Genomic DNA, 25,777 nt, shown 5'->3' with positions numbered 1-25,777 from the left:
CTACTAATTTCTATTAGCTCATTGAACAGAAAGGTTTGTGCTTGTATTGTTTGATTAATTTTTCATATTGATATTGTGTAATCTAAGCAACAAGTTTGAAGATAATAATACTCAATGTATTATTTTTTGGTCTTTTTGGGACAGAGTCTTGCTATGCAGTTCAGGCTGCCATAGAGCTTACTTTGGAGTCCAGACTCACCTCAAACTCACAACAGTCTTCCTGCCTCAGCCTCCTGAGTGCTGGGATTACAGGTATGCAACACCACTCCTGGCTAATACTCAATGTATTAATCATTGTTGCTCTCCTACTATTTTGTTTTGAAATTTTTTCATCATTGTTTATATTGTTGTTTCTCTCTCTAAAATACAGAACTATACACAAAGTGAATTCTTTTTTGACTAATCGTTTTTTTCTTCAGTGGTTTTTTGGTTTTTTTCCTTCCTTTTTAAACCTTATTTTCTTTGTTTTTTTCATATTATTTTTCTCTTTTTTGATTTCTTCTTTTACTGTAATCTAATTCTATTAATTTTCTTTTAGTTCTTAATGGTATCATTTATCTGACGTCTCTGCTCTCATTTTCCATCACTCAATGATTTAAATTTAACTTCTTCAATTTTTCTATTTCTCACCACAACTATCTTTACTTATATAATTATTATGTTTCATTAATCTTTAGATAGTTAACTCGGAATATTACTGTTGAGTTATTTTCTACTTTCAGTGGAGTTATTGTATTTAATAAGTATTTATATCAATATTTTACTTTTTACTCTTTATACTATTAACATAGATTCTTTTTCTGTGCATAGTTCTGGTATATTTTGGTTCTACAAGGATGTCAATATCTAATTTGTCTTTGATTTTATTATTATTGCTATAGCCAAGATGGTATACTTGTTGATATTGATTTGTTTTCTTTTACTGCGAGTATCTGGAATGCACTTGCTTCATTTACAATATGGCATCCCACTCCCAGAGAACTGGATGCTGGGCCAAGTACAGTGCATCTTCTTTTCCCAAATTAATAGATGTGATTGGATGTTTGGACAGAGGGTACTGCGTATATGCAGCCATGCCCAGAGTGTATCACTGAATAGCAGACACTAACTAAAGAGATCTCCATAGTCGCAACAATGTTTTTCCAGTATAACTGACCCAAAAACTTCAGCAGCAGAAGAAATAGGAACATAAAAACATGAGACAGAGAACTCTCCAGAAACTCCTAATTCCTTCAAAGGTGACCCATGGGGCAATAAAGGGGCAGAAACAAAAGTGAAGAGGCTGGATTATATTACATTTTATATGAGGAGATATAGATAGGGCATGAATGTGTTTAGTTAGCTCAAAGAAGATACAACTAGATAGGTATTGGATTTAGTAAGCAAAACAATCAGTGAAAGTTTAAGGGAAAATTATGCTTTGCTGCATCTATTGAGATGATCATGTGACTTTTGTCTTTGGTTCTGTTAATATGATGTATTACATTTATTGATTTGCATGTGTTGAATCATCCCTGCATCCCTGGGATGAATCCTATTTGGCCATGATGTATAAATTTCTTGATGATTTGCTGCATTCTGTTTGGTAGTATCTTAAGGATTTTTGCTTAAAATATGTTCATTAGGGAGACTGGCATAGAAGTTTTCCTTTTTGATTGCATTCTTCTCTGGTTTTGGAATCAGGGTAATTGATGGAAACATCTATGAAGCAGTTCTGAGTAGGATTTAAAATTAACAAATTGGCTTTCCATGTTTACATGTGAGTCTGTCCAAAGCCTAGGCCCCTTTTCTGGAGATGGGCAGTGGATTTGTAGTAAGTGAACCTCTATAAATCACTGGTCCCAGCTGAGGCTAGTAGTGGCCTGTGATTCCAGACGTAGGTATCTCACTCTTGTGGGGAAGGTTTTCCTGGAGATAACATAGTTCTCCTGAATTAACATAATTTACAACTTGGAGAAGTCCTTGAACTGACTCCCAATGTCGTGTTTAGATTTTCACACTTTCTTCTGTATCTGCTCCTTTGTTTGAAAACCAAATAAATATGACCATCCGGAGAAGTTCTTTGTCTCAGCCGCCAGAGAATCTCAAATTGTGCTAGAGGGTTGTAATCTTCCTGGAGCCCTAAAATCCTATCACTTGTCTCTTTAATTTAAGTTTTTGCTGTCCACTCATTTGGGAGGTTGTGTGCCTGATCAGTCCATGATAGGTAATATTTTCTTCCAGGTGTGATTTTGGAAGTATTCCTTCCCTTCAATTTCTTTAAAGAGTTTCAGCATTAGCTGCACTTGTTTTTCTCTAAATTTCTTCTAGAATTCAGCAATGAATCTGTCAGGGCCTGGGCTTTTCTTTGTTTGTAAATTTTTAATTACATTTTCAATTTCATTGGCTGATATCAGGTTATTTAGAATTTATCTATTCTGTTGATTGAGTTTTAGCAATTCAATTGTTTCTAGAAGTCTGTCTATTTCTTCTTATTAAAATATAGGTTCTCGTAGTAGATATTGATGATCTCTTTGATTTCTGTGTGATCCATTGTGATTTCCCCCTTGTAAATTCTTGTTGCTTGAATTTGTTTTACTTCTTTCCTCTTGGTGATGAGGTTAGCTAATGGTATATCAATTTTATTTATTCTTTCAAAGAACCAATTTTTTAAATCATTGATTTGTTTTGTATTGTTTCCTTAGTCTCTATTGCATTAATTTCTGCTCTTACTTTAATTATTTCCTCCCTTGTATAAGTTTTGGGTTTGATTTGTTTTTCTTTTTCTTGAAGTTTGAGGTTTCACATTAGGATGTTTATTTGAGCTGATTCTGTTTTCCTAATGTGGGAGTTCATTGCTATAAATTTCCCTCATAGGATTGCTTTCATTGTGTCCATACGTTTTGGTAGGCTTTATTGATATAATCATTTAATTGTATACAATGTTTAATTTCCTCTAACCCACTGGTTGTTCAGAAGCTGTTGGTAATTTCCATATTGTCTTGGTTACTTTTTCTCATTGCTGGGACAAAGTACTTGAAGCCCAAAATTAAGGAAGGAAAGGTTTATTTCGCTTTCAGTTTGTGGAGGTTTTAGTCCATACTTGGCAGGTTACAATGCAGAGTGGCACATAGCAGAGGGCTACAGCTCATGGCGGCAGAACACAGCAAAAGCAACAAGCACAAAAGCCAGGAATGGCCTCAAGCAGCCTCTTGCTCTCCCTTACATATGCAAACTATCCACCCCAGGGCGGGTGCAGCTCTCACACCCATAATCAATCAAACTCTAAAAGCCTGCCCCATGACCTCATGAGGTTTTGGGGGGACACACAGACACAAACCATAACACATGTGTTAACACAATTTTTGTGGCTTCCTTTCTCATAGATTTCAAATTTAACAGGAAATCATTAATAAAAAGTTAGCTGAGTTAAATAAAATGATTCAAACTGTGAATGACAAATTATCTAAAAGTTAGAATACATGTGAAGGTACAAAACAGAAATCCAGAACATGAAAATTTCTATTGAACTTATGAGCAACAAAAGTGAACAACTTGAAGACTATGTCTCAGAACTAGGTTTGGCTCCAGTACATCACAGCTAACATCAGCAGTTGTTTTTACTTGTATTAAAACACAGTCTACCCTAAGGATGAAACCCAGGAGAACTAAGATACTCATCCTCTCTGTACCTTTCTTCCAAGTGTGTATTCAATCCAAACTTCAGAATTTGCCATTTGGGGCTGGGGATTTAGCTCAGTGGCACAGCACCTGCCTGGAAAGTGCAAGGTCTTGAGTTCAATTCCCTGTACTGGAAAAAAACAACAACAACAAAAAGAATTTGCCATTTACTATATTTATTTCCATATATGCGTCTTGTCAGATTTTGTTGAAGCTTTATTTGTCTTTCCTTTTTTAATCTCTACATTTCTTTATATTTTTCTCATAATTAGTAGTTATTATTTGCGGCATTTTAGCTTCCAGTAGGACCTCAGATAATCGTCTTGGAAGTTAAAATGTAACAGCATGCATTTTAAGATTTAATCTATTTTTTTAAATCTACATCTTGTTCAGCGGTGTAAGTTATTCTTCCTGTATTACCTCAGGATAACCTTTATAACTTGAATTCTGTTTAAATATATTTGTTCTCTTGTTTCTATTTTAAAGCCTTTCTCTAGAGTACACACTAAAGTGTGGGTCATATTGTGCATGTTTGCATAATTTCATGACTTCCTAACCATTATGTTTTTAGAATGGTCTTTCTATTTACATTTCCACCAGCAGTGCTTTAGGTATACTATTTTCCCTTATTCTTGACAATATTTTTTTGTCCAGTGGATAGGATGTTGCTGGTCATAAATTGTTAAGTCACATATCTCTAACAATAAGTAAAAGTAGCATTTATATTCATGTACATACTTCTAACCAATCAACTTTCATCTTCCATTAATTAAAGCTATTTGAACCCTGCTCATTTTGCTACTGTATTTTACTGTTTTTAATTAATTTTACAGGAATTTCACATGTATTTGACATATTGATCCATTATCTATTTTATATGTTAGATATATACTTTTTCCTGCGTGCTAATACTTATTTTTAAATAAAATTATTTAGTTTTATATAATTGAATCCATCAATTTTTTTTATCTTTTAACTTGTGTTTTCTTGAGTTCTATTCCATTTCCTTTTAAATCAAGGCCATAAACATTTCTGCCAAATTTTCTTTTATCTTCATAATTTTGCTAGTTTTGTCCAAACTTAATAAAAAATAAAATATTTAAAGATCTCAAAACATCCTTATCCTTGCTTTGCATCTAATTAATCAATATCTCTGGTACTGATCCCTTCAAAATGCATTTTTATAACCTCTTCTGGTTTACTGAGGTATTTGAGAATTTTTCAATTGTTTGATAGTCAAGATTTTTTTCCAAATTTGAAATCCTTGAAGACTAGAAACACACAGGTTTTAAAATCATTTTAACAGACAAGCAATAACTATCCATATTAAAAGAGTTCAATCTGTATTTTTAATGTGCACATTAATTTTTCAATAACCCAATCAAGCTAATTAGCATCTTTATCACTTCAGATATTCATTAGTATTTATTTGTGGTTAGAACATTTAAAATTCTTTAACTATTTTGTGCAAATACAATACATTGCTATTTACTATAGTCACAATGCTGGGCTATTAATCACCAGTATTTAATTTTATTCTTTTTAATTCTTCTTTTAGTGGCATATGTTTGAATACACAACAAATATATTCATCTTAGGGAATTGTTACACATGTATAGAGCATCTTGATAATTTTTACTTTCTCTTCTCTTTCCCTCTTTCCATCTCCCCACACTTCCAGAGCCACTTGTTGTCTCCACAAGACTATCACAGTATTTCTTATCTATGATTTGGTTTTAAAATTACTTTTGAAGTACTTATCATGTTTCTCATATAATATAAGCCGTGTTACATTTAACCTTCTGTGTCTGATTTATTTCACTTACCACTAGGATGCCTATCTAACTGAAATTTTGTATCCTTTAACCAAAGTGTCCCAGGTCCCCAGAGAGCTCCTTGTAATAGCCTCTAGTAAACATCATTGTGCTCTCTATTTTGATACACTTAAACTTCTTAGATTGCACAAGTGCATAAGGCTGTATGGTATTTGTCTCATTGTGCCTGCCTTATTTCACATAACAAAATGTCTGCTATGTTCATATATACTGTCACAAATAACAATTTCTGATTCATTTCATGTCTGAATAACATACCATTGTGTGTATATACCATCTTTTTAGATCTATTGTTCCAATAAAATAACTAGCTTTGTTCATTTGTTATCATGTTTTGGCTGTTATGAATAATGACATGGTGAACAACTTAATGAAGACTTCACTTCAAAATGCTGATTTTAATGACTGTGAATATATATTCAGTTTAAGACTGCTGGATCATGCAATATTTGACACACAGACTAACATATCCAGTATTTTTAATTTATTTGTTGCCATCTTCTTTTGAGAAACATCTCTTTTAGTCTTTTCCTGAAGATTTATTAAGTTTATTTATTTGCTTTTCATTGAGTAGCTTTAAATGGTTGCATATATTGGATATTATCTCCTTAGATAATATGAGATTTGCAGAATTTTTTCCCATTTTTCAGGATTTTTTCTTTGCACTGTTGATAGTTTTCCCTGTGCAAAAGTCTTTCCTTATGAAGTCCCATTTGTCTATTTTTCCTTCTTTTTCTTATGCTTTTGGTGTCATACTTACAAATTATCTCCCAGGCCAATGTCATTGCTCTTTCTTTGTTTTTTTTTCTAGTAGTTTTATTGTATTACACATTAAATTTAAGTCTTTAAAACATTTTATATAGTACTGAATATCTAATAAAATAACACCCCAATTTCATTGTTCTGCATTTGATACCAAGTCTTTTCAACAACATTTATTGAAATGTTTTTTTCTTAATGTTTCTTCTTGGGGTATCTCAGTGATAAATTCATTGACTGTAAACCTTGGTGGTTTTTCCCAGATTTTCTATTCTATTTCACTAGTCAACATGTCTGACTTTAATGTAATACCATACTCTTATGATTAGTACAGCTTTGGAACATACTCAGGAATCTGGTACTGTGAAGGCTGTATCTTTATCCTTTATGGTCAAGATTGCTGTGGTTACTTAAGTATTTTGTGGTACTCTATGAATTTTAAGATATTTTTCTACTTTGATAAAGCATGATATTGCAATTATATAAAGATATTATTTATTCTGTGTATTACTTTAGATAGTATGGGCAATTTAACAATATTGATTGTTCTGATGCATGAGAATAGAATACCTTTCCATTGCCATTTTCAATTACTTTCTTAATATTTTATAGCTGTAAGTATACATTCATTTACTTCATTGACTAATTGTGCTTCTAAGTATATCAGTTAACAATTTTAAGATTATTTTAATAATTTCATGCTAAAATTGTTTGCTGCTAGTGTATGTTGATGCATATTTTCACTATTTTTTCCAGAATGGCATTGGAAATCCTAGCCAGAGCAATTAGTGTATGGTAAGATATAAAAAGCTTCCTAATATTAAAAGAAGAAATTACATTATTTCTATTTGCTGATGACATGATCTCACATACTAAAAAATTTCTAAAGATTCCACCAAAGTAGTTACAACTAATAAACAGTAAATTTGGACATAGCAAGATCAACATTTATTTTTAAAACTTGAACAGTTCAGTTTCCTCTTTAAACCACAGTAAATAAAAACATTGAAGAAAATAATATTTCTCCTTCCTTCTAAAATAATATTGATTTAATTTATTCAACAAATATATATATGTGTACATATATATATGTATACATATATATATATATATATGGAATGTCTACTGGGCACTTGATACATAGACTAATGTGAACAAATCCTATACTTTACGTCTGCTTAGTAGTATTTATATTAGGAAAATAATGACATTGAACTAATAGTCTAGAGCTGAAAATATTGGAGAAAATATAATTTCCTTGTATTCAAATTGGCATTGGAAACATGTTGCTACAGAACCATATAAGCCATCTGTTAATCAGCCATGCCCTGAGATACTTGTCTACGATAAAAGTAGGGCTAACTGCCAAAACAGTGCAGTTCTTGCTACAGCATATCAGTATGTGGGCATTCAAAGTAGGTTGAGTCAGGAAATTGAAGAAATTTATAAATATTTATTATCTTCAAATTTTATTTTTTGAAGGTTATTTATACAGTTTTCTAATAAGGAAATGAATGTACAGAAAGGAACAGTTAATGATTACTTGTTTGATCAATCTTGTGTGTCTCTATTTGTTTTCTTGAGAAACCACTTTGAAGATATCAATAGGTAATACAACAACCATTGTTAATTTCCTAAACAAACAAACAAAAAAGAAATGAATGCAATGTAGTGATTTTCTTGATATATTTTCTTCAGTCTCAGACGTAGTGAAGATCTAAAACTGGAATATAAACACCATTCCCTCAAAAAAAGTTCAGTATCTTGTAAAAATTGTGAGTAGGGCTATTCAGAGAGAAGAGGGTTGGAGTGATTCTGAAATGTCATCAAAGTAAATGACTTGAGGGCTGGGGATTTAGCTCAGTGGCACAGCGCCTGCCTGGCAAGCACAAGGTCGTGAGTTTGATTCCCAGTACTGGAGAAAAAATCAAAAACAAAAACAAAGTATATGACTTGACCTGTCTTTTTGTTGTTTGTTTTTGATCATCATTTTTGCTGGTAAGGAATTCTCCTGTGAAATACACAGCTGTGTTATTTTTCTGATGTAGATGAAGCCATATCAATTCATCAAGGGTTTCTTATTTTGAATTTTAACTTAAATATTTCCTCCTTCATCTTTTAATTTATTCTGAAATATAAGTGATCAGTCCTCCTGGTGAAGCTATAATAGATGTCTGCATTCTCAGACCTTGCTATAAACAGTATAAAATAACTTTTTAGTTTTCAGCTGGAAATGTTCTCCCTTCAAAATCTCATACTGAAGTCTATGTGATTTGGAGAAAATATACTGACTGTTTAAGTTTTACTAAGAATATAATTGCTCTTTTCTCATTTGCTTTTGCTTAATGTTCTCATTTTCTTCTCTTTTACTCAGTTAAAATCATTGTTAAGAAGTTGACAACTTCTAACTATGAAATTTCATTTTAGAGGTTTACTTCTGGGAGACTAACATTTCTACTCACATGCTAGTGCATTTTTTTACATATTTACAATCTGAAATTAACATATGCATAGCATTTATGAATAAAAATCCTTTATTAGGTTCTTTATACAAAATTTTCTTAATAGTTTGGAGAAAAAATAGTTCAGATGTTCCATTTATACTTGTATTTTATATTGAATGTCAAACACAAAGTCTACTTTCCCATTCTCTACTGTTTGAACCACATATATCATTGGCAAATGACTTTTTCTCTTGTATTTACTATGAATAGAATGTACCATTTCACAGATTAATACCCTTTCCTTGTAATTGTAGTGATGGTAAAAAGATAAAGTCTGACTGGAAATAAGAATTATCATATTAGTCATAAGTACATTTCATAGCTATGAAGATCCATAAATGCATTGTAAGAATGAGTTAAGCATTAAATTCTCTGAACTTAATTCACTACTTAAAATTATCTGATACCTTGACTTATATTGTTTTATTGGTTATTAAGGTATTATGCAGCATTTAATGTTTGCACAAATCATTGGACATTTAAAAAAAAATCCAAGTTAGTAATTAGAGAATTCCTCTTGAAGTAGTCATTTTGATGTAGAATAACAGATACAATGATAAGTAAGACATGATTTCTGCTCTCAAAGTCCTGTCTGTAAAATAAAAACAAAGAGATATTCTAGCACATGAGGTTGCATGCAATAGCACTGATATATTTTGAGGGAGCAGAGAGGAAGGTCTGGTTTGAAAATGGCAAGGGAACTCTTCTGGGTAGAGGAAAACCAATAGAGTTGAATCTTAACTGTCTAAACTCTGGAGTGTGAGACTAGTGTGGAACTGTGAACTAATGGTTCTTTCATGAATGTAGTGTAGTAGAAAGACGTCTGTCTCTGAAGGGAGACAATCTGTGGTCAGTAACATCACTTACATACTTTACGACTTAAGGTAAGTCACTGAAACTCTCTGCTTTTCATTTTCTCCTTTAATCAAATGAAGATGACAGTAGTACCAAACTCATAGGGTTGGAAGTGTTATGAGTACTTTGAAAATAAATTGATAAACAATAGGCATCATGTAAGTGTTCCCATTCCTACTATAATATCTTCAAAACGGAAATAACAACAACACTATAATCATCCATATTTACATAGGTATATCTTGACTGACAGAAATAAAAGATTGAAAATTGCCTACAATATTAGCATGTAATCACATGAAAATTGCTAGTGATAGCTAATGTCAGCAATCAGGGCAAATATGTATATGATGCTGAACTCTAAAAAAATGGAGACTTAAAAATGAGAGATACCTGTGTTAAATAAGTAAGCTAAAATAAGTAAAAAATATGTTTTTATACATGGTGTTAAATTACAGATTATTACTTAACCTCATTTTAAAAATGGAAATTCATAATTTAAGCATATAAGTCTAGGAATAAATGAACCATAAAAAGTGATTCTTAAACTTGTCTGAGGGTTCTTTTGGCAAAACTTATAAAGTGTGATCAAAATATACGGTGAATATTTAAATTAAAAAGAATTATTACAAAAAATCATGCTGCCACTAGTCTTTCTCAAAATACTTCCCCTGCTTCAAATACACTTGTCCATCCTTACCATATTCTGAAGCAGTTCTAGAAGTCTTTCATGAGTGTCTTTATCAATTGTGATTAAAAACATACAGTGAATGCTGCTGCTAAGTACCATCCAATGGTAAGGCAGTCTTATATAAATGTTATGTGGTGTACTAATCTACTTTATTCACTAGATCTGGTACCATGCAAATTCTTGTTCTTAAAAGTCAAAATGACCCTGGAAAGTGAACATTTTAAATCAATTCAGGACATCAAGGCAGCCACAATAATGTAACTAAAGAGGAGATCCAGACTTCTTCAGAAGGTGGCAAGAATGATGAAATAAATATATTTGATGTGAGGGACAGTATTTTGAGTTGGATTAATAATAGTATGTCTTTTACTATAATATTTTTAAATTTAAACATTCACCATGTTGTTAGATAGTACCTCATATCAAGTAACTTACACTGATAGCAACATAATGTTATTTCTAAATTATTCTCTTCTGGTGTATAACCATGAGGTGAGAATTTTATCAAGATTTATATGTAATTAGATAGTTACTACTTTTTTGAACACAGAAAATCATCTGAAAATGCCACCTAGTAAAAAGCAGTTTACTTCATTCTGAGATACAGTTGCCTAGAACTGTCTGGCAGTTCTGGGTAAGATGCAGTGGTTCAAAGGCCATAAACTACATATACATTCATTAAATACAATATATAGAATGAAAATGTACAGTGTTTTAGGTATCTAATTCTATGTAACAAATATCCCTCAAAGTGTTTATAATGACAACATTTAGTATGTCACACGTTTTCTGACTATTTGTAGTGTTGGAGTTCTTTAGCAAGGTGACTGCCTCAAGGTGTTTCATGAGATTATAATCAGATATTTCCAGTGGAATACTGATGTCTTTAAAATAGAGAATCAACCTCTAACAATACCACATTTTTATTGACTGTACTGGCCTTTATAAGAATTGACAAAAATAATTTCCATAGAGTATAACACTCAGTTACAACAACATATCCCATACTTTTCTGATGTAAGCTTGTACTTTTTTATTAAAGAGAAAAGAACAAAACAAAATAACAAAAACAAAACAACACACAAAATATAAAAAGGATACAGAATTTCAAAAAAAGATGATGGGAAATTAACAATTGTTGTGTTACATATTGTTATCTTCAAAGTAGTTGCTCAGATTACCAGATATAGGTATGCAAGATTGATCAAGCAATTAAACATTAACTGTTCATTTCAATTCACCTATAGAAATTAGTAGTACATTTATCTTTGTTATCTTGTGTACTTTAGCATTAGAGTAGCTGGCTGTGCATCTCAGTTGCTGCACCTGGAGAATAAATGAAGCAATCTTTGTGTTTAGCCACTTTCTACCATGAAAGGGAAGGTTTGTGCTCTTGTGCAAAAGTGTCAAACTGGAGTTTTTACTCACATAATGCTCCATCTAACATGTTTTGCATAGGTTTACCTGAGCATCACAATGGGTAAAATGCACCCTCAACACCCTTCTATTACGGAAACATGCATTTTACCATAATGGAATACAGTATAAGTCACAGTAGCTGTACCTGGGGAAAGCAAAAAGTCATCTGTACACACACTCACTTTGCAGATAAAGGCCAAGTTGTGTTCAGGAACACTAAAGCAGAAACGGGTGACTTTTACTCATTGCTAAATTTCTGTGCATTTAGGATTTGTTTTTACAAGAAAGTATTATTTTGATTTTTCTGGTTGAAGTAGCCCAAGTCAGTACAGCATAAAAAAACAGATTTCCAAGTTTTGGATTTAGTTCAAAGTGAGTGATAAGATTGCTCATGCGTGGATGATGATGATGTCAATGACTTTTATGTTAGCCATATGAACCAAGGTTCCTGTGACAGGGAAATGGAGCGAGAATCAGGTGTTACAGACACAAGGAATTCAGACCGCCTTGATTCAGATGACAAATAAAACAGCAATGTGAGTGCATATTTGACTAACTGAAATGGTACAAAATTGTCGTGCAACCAAAGATCCAATGTTAGAACTAGGTCCAAAAATATAGTGAGGATCTTGGCAGGGATGAAACCTATTGGATGGAATGCCAGCACTGCCATTCAGTGTTGGAAAATGTAACAGACAGAATGCTACAAGATATTGTGGAATACACATATGCTTAAATACAAGAAAAATATTCTGTATGTACCAATAACCACTCTCAAAAATGCATTTATTATGACAGCTCACTAGCTGAACTGAAAGCATATCTAGATTGGCTGTACATAGCAAGGTTTCTCATGATGATTACAAGGATGTAAAACATTTATGGACATGTGGTGAGTGTGGGCTTGAAGTGTGTAGACAGTAATGAGATTTGCTCTCCTTAAAAATTTCCTGATGTTTACCTTATCAGGTGTACCTGCTAAGAAAGAAAAATTATAACCTGGATACTATCCACTTATGTTTTGAGAGATTTGTGGGTAATTGTCAAACACTTTACACATCATCTGAATACATGACTATTGATGAACATCTTGCAGCAATTCATGGTCACTGAAGCTTCAGGCAGAATATGCTCAAAAATCCTTCAAAATATGGCGTAAAAATTTATGCCCTTGTAGATGTGAAGACTAATAGATGAACAGGCAGATGAAGCATCAAAAAACCTACAACAACAGAGAAACCAAAAAGATGTAACATACACCCTATAAAAAAGGACACAAAAACACCACATATGTGCCATCAGTGTAAGCAATGGTTTTATATGGAAAATGTAGTTTTCATGTATAAAGATTACATTGAAGGGGCTGAGGATTTAGCTCAGCGGCACAGCGCCTGTCAGGCAAGCGCAAGGTCCTGAGTTTGATTCCTGTTACTGGAAAAAAACAAACAAACAAACATAAAAGATTACGTTGGGTGTGATTATTGAAGTAAAGATTATTTCTTCTATTAATTTAAAATTTCTTGGCTAGATTGTTTTGTATTTACATTGTAGTTCACATAGGTTTTTATTTTTGATGTTATACTTTAGGTTTTATTAGTAAGTAAACAGGTGATATGAAAATGATGACTAGTCTTAGCATTCATTACATATGTGATATTTTACTTTATTGATATCTTATGTTTTCTCCTAACTGTACATTGTACAATATACTAAGAATCTCCTGACCAAAGACAATAGAGGTGGCAAGAACCATGTACCACCCAGGAAAGGAAAGTAAGCACATATGCTGTCAGTGTAAGTGAGATGTGTGCATGGAAAATGCAGCTGTCATGTGAAGACTGACTTCAGTGACAATTGAAGTAAACATTTTTTTTGTAGAGTTCTATTGCTATGTTCATTGTAGTTCATGCAGAAACTTATTTCTGATGTTATCTTTTAGATTTTATAAGCAGGTACACAGCTGATGTGAAAATTTGATTTTTATGCTAAACACAAGAATTTAACACTTTATTTTATTGATGTTTTATGTTTCTGTTAAGTACATATTGTATAATATAAAAACTTCCTCACAAAAGAGCAATGACAGTATGATGTCAAGTACGTCCCACAAAAGACAGGAGAATAATACACATGTGCTGTCACTGTAAGCTATACATGTGAATGGAGGGTGCTGCTGTCACATGTTAAGATGGCCTTAGGTGTGAGAATTGAAGTAAAGGGTTTTTTATAGAATTCTATTGGTATTTTCACTGTAATTCATATAGGAATTTATTTGTGTTTTTCTTTGAGTTTGTAAGAAAAAATCAGTTTAATATTTTGATGCTTTTTTATAAACACTCAATAAACATTGAAAATTCAATACTTTATTTTTTGATATTTTTCCTGTTAAGTACTCATTGTTTGATAGAATAAAACTCATAAAATTAAAATTAATAATTCAGTAATAGAAATATTCTAACTAATAAACATGGGTATAAGATAAGCACAATGATGTACCTTTATGAAAATATTTATATTATTCCCCATAATAAATTTGCAAATTAATTAATTCCTAAGTATGTGGGCTTCCTCATAGGGTTTCTTAGACTACAACAAAGATCTAAGAGAGTGTATGAGGAAGAAAGAGATAAGAGAAGGAGGTGAATGTTATTTGGGTCACCTTGGATGCTACCACAACATGCCTTAGAAATCATATAATGCGTGGACAGCTAGGCCTATGGAAATTAACCAGAAAATATTTTATATTTCAACTTTGTTTTATGTAAATGATTATTTAAATTTTCCAGAACCTTGGGGTAATTTTCCTCTTTTTGAAATCTCTAGAACTGTACTGGTCAAATGATCTCTACTAACTCATTCTAATTTTGTATGCCCTTATGGTGAAAAGAATCTTATTTTATCAAATATCAATCTCATTTGCATTAACTGAGAAACATTTTCCATTTTATAAATGTTCACACTTTCTTTGAAAGTATTTTTATCTATAATTTTTACTTTGATTAAACATTTAGGTGTTTTACTACTATTAATTTGTATGCAATTCTAAACTAAACCAAATAAAGTGATAAAAGTGTAATAACGACTTTCTTTTAAACTGTTTCTAATGCCGTTTAGTTTTAGTTTAGTGGCAAAGTTGGGAAAAGTAAAGATATTTCCTAAGAATCTGTTATCTGGTATGGTCAAATCAAAATTTCTGTACTGATGCTATCATTCAATATCTTTTAGTATGCAAATTATGATTAGATAATAAGAGTAATTTTCACACTGTTTTTACTGAGTTTAGCTCAAGGATGCTTCATAGCCTTAGACATTTTTTTTTTTTTACTAACACAACTATAACAGTGTAACCTTCCCATGCCTCTAAAACGTCACTGGAATTTTAATTTATGGCCTCTAATTTATAGGCTTCGGTGAAGAGCAATGTAGCAACTAAGGTGGCTTGCTGCTAATAGCATGTGGGCAATTTACGGCAAAGTGAAAATCACTGATAAGTTCAAATTGCAACAATTGGCTATTAATATTTTCTGTTGTAGATAAATATCATTGGGCTTAACATGGCCCATTTATTTCTAGTTCTCATTGTCCTCTTATCATGGGGTATGTTTTATATAATTTTTGGTTTTTTTCTCCAGTACCAGGAATCAAACTCACAACCTTGCACTTGTCAGGCAGGCGCTGTGCCCCTGAGGTAAATCCCCAGCCCCCTATGTAATTTTTGTTAGTCCTTTAGTGCAGAATTATTTTGAAGTAGGGTTGTGGCATATAAATACATTGCATAAATTACTCACTTCCTACACAGATCACATGACAGAACTACAGTACAGCAAATTTAGTCCTTGAATAATTTGTTAGCAAACACAGATACACCCACATGCTTGCATAAACAGAATCACACAAGCAGAGTAAGATTTATACTGAGTGTATGTTTCAAAAACTACAAAATAATTAAATATAAGCTTCCATTCTGCAGATGTATAAATATAAGTTTGTAGTCTATATGTAATATATATTTCTAATTCTAACATTATTAATATAGTTAATTATAATACATAATCATAATATATAAGTTATATTATTATGAAATATGATTTTATTATATTAAATTATTTATTATAATTATTATGTTATATGTTATAATTACATATCATAAAGTATTATAAGGTATAAGTATAAAATATGATATATTAATTATATAATCATAATAATATGAGTATGATATTAGTGGTATATAATATTATATTTATATAATATGAAAGAGAGAGTGACTCTTTTGTCTTTTGTTTGCTTGGGGAAAATTTCCTTGAGTCAAGTAAATACTTATTTAAACTATCAAGTTTAAATGTTTCCACCTACTGGATCTTTTATAGTATTATCTCCATTCTAATATAATATTAAGTCTGTAAGACAGAATAATGTATATTCTAACTTCTTTCTTTAGTTACAAAGAAACATGTTTGGGTTATGGAAAAATAAAGAATCAGTTGAAAGATTAATGAACGATGCAGAAAACATAGAGTCTCATTCATAGCAACAGAACAACTGCACAAAAAAAATCATAATAAAGTTTTTTAATGTAAGTCAAGAAATGGACATACAGCAACTGAGATAAATGTGAGATCCTGATTTTGATTTCCAGTACCCAAACAATGGCATTTAGAGATATGGGTACTTTGTGAAGTGATTACTGTTAAATAACATAATTCAAGTGGAGCTCCAAGGATTAAATCCTGGTGACTTTGCAGAAGAGATGGTTCGGAAGGCACAGATAGACATCCACATTACCTGTCTTTTATCATGTAATACCTTATGCTGCCTCAGGACTCACAGTCAGCAAAAAGGCCATCACCAGATGCAAACCCTTGACTTCTGATAGAACTGGGACCAAAATGAATTTCTGCTTTTTAAATTGTATCTAGTTTATGATATTGTGTTATTAGCAATATAAATAAAAGCAGTTATGTTTATTTACCTTAAATATGCAGATATTAAGGGTAAAATTGCTCTTTACTACTTCTACACCAAGTGTAAAAGTTTGGGAAATTTTATTAGATTCTTTTAACCTTTGTTAAATGTCACAATTTTACAAAAATGCATATTGTAAAAATAGTTCTTTTGTTAGCAATATGACAGTTTGAAGCACCTGATAGCAACTTGGTATTTAACTGTGTTCTTAATTCTGATAAATTTAAGTTAATTAATACCTTTAAGGTACTGTATGTACTTTTTGAAAAGATTGGTTTTTATTTCTACATTAGAAATTTTAGAAAATAATTGTACCATGTTCAAGAATTTGGATCTTCCTACCTTCTAACCAGCCAGAGAAATATTTTATTAAAGCATATCTTATTATTACATTGTTTTTATATAGTGAAGTTAAAGAGTTTATAAACCCCCAAAAATCTTGCTACAGAATTTTATCATGAATAAATAGCAGAAGTTAATGAATAGCTTTTTTTAAATTAAAAATTAAAGCTGAAAGATTAATGTACATGTTGATATACTTGAGATATGTGCCTATTTAGCTCCTTGGTCTCACTTAGTTTTTATTGGATAGTTTATTATTCTTACCAGTAACAGTTAGTTGTGTCAGCACAACTGATAAATGTCCTCTGCACATCAAAAACATGTTAACACATATATCAAGTTATAAAAAATCAGTTTAAAGTCAATATTATTAGTGTACTGTTAGCAATGAGGTTTAGAATGAAGAAATTGCCCAAGATTTAATTCTATAGTTTTGCTGTTAGAGAGGTTATATAGGCTTTCACTAGCAGGAGATCAAAGTTAATTTAGACATAGGGAAAGAAAGGAAAATAAACTATAATATTATTTATCTATAGCATTCTCCAAGTTTCAGAATCTTTTTAATATTCTGATCATAGATGTTGGGAATATATAGTTTTTTTATTTTAGTAATTAAGGGAACAGATGCTTGAGGAAAGATGACATGACAGAATTTTGAAGAGCAAATATCATTTGCTGTGATGATTTATAAGCTTAACTACTGGGTATATATACAACTTTTTTTTTGAAATAAAGGTAAACTACACAAAATTAAGATAATAATAATAGCCACAATTTATTCAGGATCTCTTATGTGGGCTGCCTTAGTACTTTGCATAAAATAAATTCTTTCCATTTCCAAAGAATGCATTCTTTCCATGTTACAATGAAGAAACTGAGTGAGAGTGGTTGAAGTAGTTTTCCCAAGGTGCATGGAAACAGGATTCATTCAAGTTGAGCATGATTTAAGGCTTCTTTGCTTTCATTCTTTCATGCCACCTCTTTCCACACCGTGTTGTCAGCGGCTTATTTTAATTCATGTTGATGAATAATCATGAAAATATTAGAGCAAACTGGATTTTTTTAAAAAAGAAACATTTTTAAAAGAATGATATAAGATAATGGGGATTAAATCCCACAACTCAATCAATAGTATTTTTCATAACTTAGCAAAAAAGCTTCAGCAATATGATTCAGAATCACACGCAATGGGAGGCATAATAAATAGTCTTTCATTTGTCGTTTAAGTTTCCAGGATGACCTTACACAATTCCACTTTTAAATTGACTTCACCAGTAGATGTACTTAGAGCACTATAGGAAAATCCATTAGATATACTCTAAGTTATTTTTAACTTGCATCTATTTGAGAACAATACCACAAAAGTTATTTTCTGTCTGTCAAAGACATAGACACAGCTACTAATATTGTATTTTAATTGCCAATCTACAAAAAAACCCACTAAAGTAGCTTTAAATATTACCTTTCACCAATACATAGATTGCAGTAATGATTTTTATGAAAGCAAAACTAAAATGTTTATCACAGTTCTCACCAAAAGTAACATTTTTGCCATAATTTTATCTTTATTTTTAAAGATTATGTTCAATCTGCTCATTCTATGAGATTTTTCTATTGACCTTTGATAAAAATCATCATTTTACCTAATATATAGTAAATAATTAAGTTCTTTAGTATAGACACAAATTTTACATAGATTCTGATTCTATGCAGTTATCCCATTTGGGCTGCTATAAAAAATTATGTTAGATGGAGTAATTCATAAAGAACAAAAATTTGTTGCTCACATTTGGCTGCAAAGTCCAAGATCATATTTCCAGCAAATTCAATTTCGACATATATATATAGCACAGGTAGCGCAACTAGGGCTGGGAAATCACTGCCCCTCTCCACCTGCCTGAATTTCAGCAACGTTCCAGGATTTTTTGTCCTTTACATTGTCTTCCTAGAAACAGCAATCAAATAACAAAGGTACAGAAAATCTTTAGAGCTCCAGGCTAGCGCATGTACTTAGACATTCTGGTCTGAAGTTCAGGAATCTTTTCCTCACTTGAAACTCTTTTAAGGTTGATACAAATGGACTGCATCTTATGTACATAATTTAATTAGAGTAAATTCTGTGAGAAGAATGTGTGTCAAAAGCAGCGGTTGTCGTAGGCAGCTAAATTAGATAGAGATATTATAGGTAGTCAGATGAAGCTAGATCATTGAAAGATTCAGTAGGGGAGACAAGATACCTTGCAACTGTGAGAGAGACAGGCACTTCCACTCTGGGCCAGACCTCAAGACCAAAGATGAAACAAAAGCACTCACATACCTCCTTAGGAATGGACATCAGGGATTGATATTCTAAATAGGTATCCTGCACCTTGAAAAGGCCAGGAAGAGTCACTAACCTAATCCTCTCCAGGAAAAGCCCTTGTTCTGTATTCATCCCCGCTGGCTACTTGTTTCTCCATTTGATACTGATGGAACCAGTTTTACTCGTTTTGTCCCACCTCAAGCTCACCTTGCGAGTTTCTATTTTTCCCTACCTTGGACCTGCCTCTCTTCATGGATTTGCTCTATAAAAATCCCTAGAAAAGGCAGGTTCTTTGGTAACTCATTCGGGTTCCCTTTATTTCTCTCTCTCTCAGACAGAAGTTTTCTTTCCCTCAATAAATATATTCTGCTCTTAAAATCTGTTGTTCCTGAAATTTGTTCTTTGATTTTAGAGAACACCAACTTGTCCCAGGTATCTGCCAGGTTGGGGGTTGCTTTCCCCTATATCAGGATGACTCAGAATCCTGTCAATCAGTTCCTGTCAGTCTTATCCAGACAATCAATGAGTCACACCCTGCTGGGATACATATTTTTTAAATCCAAAAGTCTAATTTATCTATATGCCTTTTATTTCCCTGTTGCCCTGACACTGCTTTTCTGTTTATAACTCCCTTTTTTTTCTCTGTTGGTAGAGACCTGCTGTGAGCATTTCTTATTACCTTCAATAAATGTAACTGCTTGTTCTTTTACCTTTGTACGTACACTTGCAAATCTTTGCTTATTGTGCACAAGAGCCTGGAATTTATCTCTCGAATTTACCATGAAGTATATCATATAGTCTACTCTGTGTCCTTACATAGAGGAAGGCTTGAACAAACTTTCTGGCCTTTCTTTTAAGGACACTAATCTTGTTTATGACATATTAAGCTTCATGATCTAATCATTTTTCAGCTCCACTTCTTCATATCAGTGCATTAAGAATTAAGTTTCAATAGATAAATTTAAAGAGTTGGTAAACAACACACAGACAACAGAAATAGGGCATTTGTTATACAGAGTATTTGTTCTGATGTTTTTATGAAATTCTTTGGCAACCCCACACTCTCACAGTCCCAACTGGCTGGGTTGGGCTGAGTATCCACAGTATTAAGTTTTTTGTGGTGCAAAGACTCATGGCTGGGAGTGATATACTCCTACCTCCGGGAAGAAGAAGGTTTCATATTCCTGCTTCTTCTTAATTACCTTCATTTAGCTCAGCAATCCTTCATATTTTACAGTTGTGTATTCTGTTCCCTCTGATAGTCATTAATACTTAATGTTTGTCTGAGTTACTTTCTCACTGATAGGACAAAATACCCAACACTCACAATTTAAAGTAGGAAAGGTTTATTTTGGCCCATGGTCTGTAGAGCGTTCAATCTACAGTTGGATGATTTCAAGACAGGGCAGCATGGCAGAAGAGAAAACATTCATGGCAAGAGAGATAGAAAGCAGCACAACTTGTTTATTTCCTTTTATATTCCTTCCTGGATACAAGCCTACTGGCTGTTGCCACCCACACCCAAGGTGGGTCTTCCCTCATTAGTAAACCCAACATCCACAGCTAGGCCTATGCTAAATCAATCAGAAGACTAATCCAGTAGGACATAGCCACGATCCAGTACCACACACCCATTATTCAGTCACTGCCAAGATCCCCCTGTAAGCACATTAGGTTTAAGGGATATCTAGATATAAACCATAGCAATGTCTATGTCCTTTCATAGGGGTTTGGAAAATGGAAATATTCTAATTATAATTCAATTTTTGAATGATTTTATAAAATGGAATTTCTTCTCATTTGCTATCAATTGACAAATGATATAACACATAAAGGCAAGGAAGGAAAATATGCATGATTCTTTTCCCTTATTTATCAATTTTCAAGCTAGTGTAGTCCCTATCATATTATAAAGGTGATTAATTCTATTTTTAAATCAGTATAGCACATGTATTGAATCATATTCCATCATTTCAAGCTGATTTAATTGTTGTTGCAGTTTATTTTGTCCTCTCTTTGGCCAACAAAAGCCTCTTATTTTGACCACTAAATCCTTTGACATGATCACAGTCTTATTTGGCAGTTTTCATCCATATGGCATTCTAAGACTTCATATTTTGTCCTAAACCTGCAGTCTGACATTTCTCCAGCTTCTCTGTCAGTGAGAAATGGCACTTCAGTATTACAATCTGGACACTAGGTTTGCTTATTGCTACTGAGTTGAGATCAAACCGAAGTCCTTTAGTAAACTGTTTTAAGAGATTCGTGCCATATACTGTATACATTTACATTATTGAATCTAATAAAAATATCAAAAGGAAATATTTAGGAGAATTGAGAATATTATATACATGTAATTTTCTATTTATAAATATATTTTTCTTTTTTAAAAATAATTTTCATACATATGTATGTATACCCTACCCATACTGTTACTGAATTTTTATTAATTTTTCTATAACATTTATATCTTCTTTATTCTATACTAAAATTCTTACCTCATAAGCATACAGGTATATTGAGATTATAATATGCAGTAATTGCATATGTTAAAATCCAAATTCTCAATACTGTGTTGAGATTCTTCTACTTACTTTTACTATGTAAAACTTGTATTTTATTATAATTCCTTAGGCAAGATTCATGTACACAATATTAACCGAAGTGAGTATTTTGAAAAAAAATTATGATCTTTAATACCATAATGTTAATATTGATGGAGATAAATTCCTGGCCACAATCTTCATTTTTCAGTGTCTTAAAATGTTACTAAACTTTTCGGGGGGCATGAAGCATTGATGTGAAAACAGTCTGGTGATAGTCTAATTCTTTTTCTTCTCTGTTTCCTTGACAAATACTTTTCAGTTTGCCCAAAGGATATATCTGTTCTGTAATGTCTTATGAATCTTATGAGAGTACACTGTGCTATTTGTAGTTTTTTTACCAGTATTCTTTCATATGCATTTTGCTCCTTCAATATGGTGTTTACAATCTGTATGTTGATTTTATCCTGTTATTTTCTTTTTTTATATTATTTTGTTCATTCAAAAATTCCCATATTTTATTTTCTTTAAGATATTAACTGTTATGATTATTTATTATTCTTATTTTTACTAGTACATACCATGTATAATGATTACATTTATCTTCAGGAGTTTTTACATGTACATAACACATCTTAATTTTTTCATCTTTTGTCCTTTCAACTTCTGCTCCCTTCAATTCTTCTTTCCCTCCACATTTCTAAAATCTCTTTTTCCATTTTTCCCTTCAAGACTTTTTAAGGTTCAAACTAAAAGATCGATAGTAGGAAGAAAGGAGATCATTAACTCTTGTTTATTCACTCCTGTATTGCTTCTCAGTATAGCCATCTTTTCATGATTCTTTACTTTTAATTAGAACTCTTTTTAGTATCTCTTTTCTAAGTTTTTGTAATTCTGATTTTTTAAATTTTTTGTATTATTTTTTCTTGTATCATCTGATTCATTTTGGGTGAGTACTTTGCAGTTCTGATCTACATTTTTAATATGTTACTAGATTGTTAATATCATTCTCCATAAGAAAGTTGTTCTATATTTTTATAACTTTGTGTTGATTTTATTCCTAAATTTTTTTCACTCAGTTTTATTTGAAATTAGTTTTCATAAATTTTCAAAAATCTGTACATAGCAAAGTTCTGGGAAATTTATTAGGTTTTTGTATTCTGTGTTCAAACAAAGTTAAAAAGTATGGCTGCTTTCTGTCTGAGATTTCCTAGAACTACTTTCTACTTTTATTTCCATATGAATTCTATATTGTGTCTACATTGTTCAATTTTGATTCTGCTCCTATAATTCTTTTCTTAGCATCGAAGTTATCCTAAAAGTGAGTTCTTACTTTGTCACAGTTCAAAACTATTATGATCTTTAATGCCATCACTTGGTGCTGCACAAAGGATGAAAGATTACTTGGGGTCAATGTCCAGTTAAAACTCCATGGAAGTCCACAGACTTCCCTTAACTGAAACACCTCACTGTTCAAGAGTGTGATAAGAACAGCCAAAAAACTGAAGCTCTATGACACTTTATTGATAGAATCGGGAAGCAAGGATAAAAGAGAAAGAAGGAAGTTTGGTGCAAGAATTCTTAATGAGGGAAGGGAAAGCACAGGGTAAGTTCAGGGCGTCTGTTACATGACTGACCATAGAGCCAATCTTAGTAATAAATTGGAGTATGGGGCACAAGAGGGCCAGTGTATTCATCCTTTATGACAATGTGTTTTCATCCCACTTAGGCTTATGGCCCTGCAGGCTTTTAATCTCTTACCATGCATTCTGGGAAGTTGTGATGTGTGCTTTCATTTCTCTATATACCCATATTGTACATACCTCTGTTCAGTATCCCCACTTAATATATTAGTGGTGAGACTTCAAATGATTTAGACTACTCTAGCTTCTTTAACTATTCTTGTCATAGGCTCTTTATATCCATCTGATATTAAACAAGAAAACAAACACTTCCACTTTCAGCTGCTAATCTCAGAATAATCCATGGAATTTTCCAATAAATATTGATGTGCATTTCAGATCTCTCCATCCTCTGGTTCTTTGTCAGTCCTAGTGTTGCTTTCTTCCTCCTGCATTGATATGAATAGCATATAGCCTCAGAATCAACTACATTTTATCACCTGTTTGTATTATGTTGTAATTGTTATTTATAGGTATTCAGTTTTTAAAAAAATCTTCCTACCTCTTTTTATATTAGAATGTAGAACCAATAAAATGTATCATTGATCTTCATCCACCTTTCTAAGATATGATTGTGATTTAATTCTAGCCTTATATTTTTAGAATAAGGGTTTACAAGTTCTTGGTAATGGGGCTATTTTAGTTTTTCAAATTAAATGTAGCAGTTATACACCCTATAAAGGATTGAACAAGTATTAATTAACATAAATAAATACAAAATATACTATATATAAATATGTGAATATATGATAATTTTATACTCTTTTATTATAAAATTGAGCTAATATAAATCTACTTGATAAGGAAAATAGGCTATTTTCATATCTGTAATTCCAATTCCTGTCTGAATTTGTCTTCTGTATTTGTCTTAAAAATAAATTTATATTTCTTTAGATAAGTCATTGTAAAAATTAATAACTTTTAAAATACTTGTCTTGCAATTTTGACACCTGTTTCAGCTGATTTGCATCTTCTCGTAAGCATTTAATTGAATAAGAAAAATTCTATTTTCAATAAAAAAACCAGTAAAATATTATACTTCTTTTCTTTTTGACTACAAATTATTATCAAGTTAAAAATGCTGAGGATATATTTTCTTGCTTGGTAAGCATTTGACTGAGTGTGATGTTAATCCAGTAGATTCATTGAGTGGCTTACAGAATTTATTTTCATAAACATGCATGGAGCATTTTTTAAATAATAGGTCAGTTTTGTAGTACTCTTAATGTAACACATAATTTTCAAGTATGTTCTAGAAATGTCATGAACTGTTCAATTTTAGCTCTTCTAAAAAGTGTGATTTGACAACAAATGTTAATAGTATTTGAGATCTCAAGAAGATAAAATTCAATACACATGCCATTTGGATGTGCATTTTAAATCAATTGCTAAATTAAGAAAAATTAAATTAAGTCAAACATTTATAGAACCCCCAGTCAATCTGATTTTGGAAAATACTGAATTTATTTTCATAAATTCTGATTTGTTTTATGTTTATGGCTAGGAATGTTACACAACTTTTGTTGTATATCAACTTTCACTTGGATGTAACAATTATGGCAAACAGAAATAGGTAACATGAAATAATTTTGAATTCAATTATAATTTAGAGGAATCCTCTACCCCTTAGGTGTACTTTCACTACCTGAGGAGAAAGTAATTCCATTTATTAGGTTTCCATTTCACTGCAATGCAAAAATTTTAAAAAATAAAAAAGTTGTCAGTCAAAGTTTAAAACTTATGGATATTGTTTCTTTTTCTACATCAGTGATTTTATCTGTATTAATAAATGTTTATTAAACTGTGTTGGAAACAATTTTTGACTGAATAGAGGTTAGTTGATGAGTGAAGGGAAATCATAGCCTTTTAAAGACTTTTAATGCATTACTACATTTTGGTGTTTGTATGTATGTGTGTTAGTGCAAGTGCAGATTTAAGAGTATAACCAGTTAGTCTTCACTTCTCAAGAATGTAGAATCTACACTGAATGATGATTACCAATTTAGATTTCTATTTCTCATTTAACAGCCCCTTCATTTACATAATGCTAAAGAAGGAATAGTAGTTAAACAAATAATTTTACTAATATTAATATTTCACTTTCAATAAATACACTGAAGTATGATTTTCAAAGTAACTTTGAAACAGAATTTCAGCAATATCTATTGGGTAACTGTTATTCAAAGGAGATCAGCACTAATTACTTCAGTAATGCTAGAAAGA

The sequence above is a fragment of the Chinchilla lanigera genome, unplaced genomic scaffold, assembly GCF_000276665.1.
Source record: "Chinchilla lanigera isolate Chin_1 unplaced genomic scaffold, ChiLan1.0 scaffold00072, whole genome shotgun sequence".
Classification (NCBI taxonomy): Eukaryota; Metazoa; Chordata; class Mammalia; order Rodentia; family Chinchillidae; genus Chinchilla; species Chinchilla lanigera.
This window is presented reverse-complemented; position numbering follows the sequence as displayed.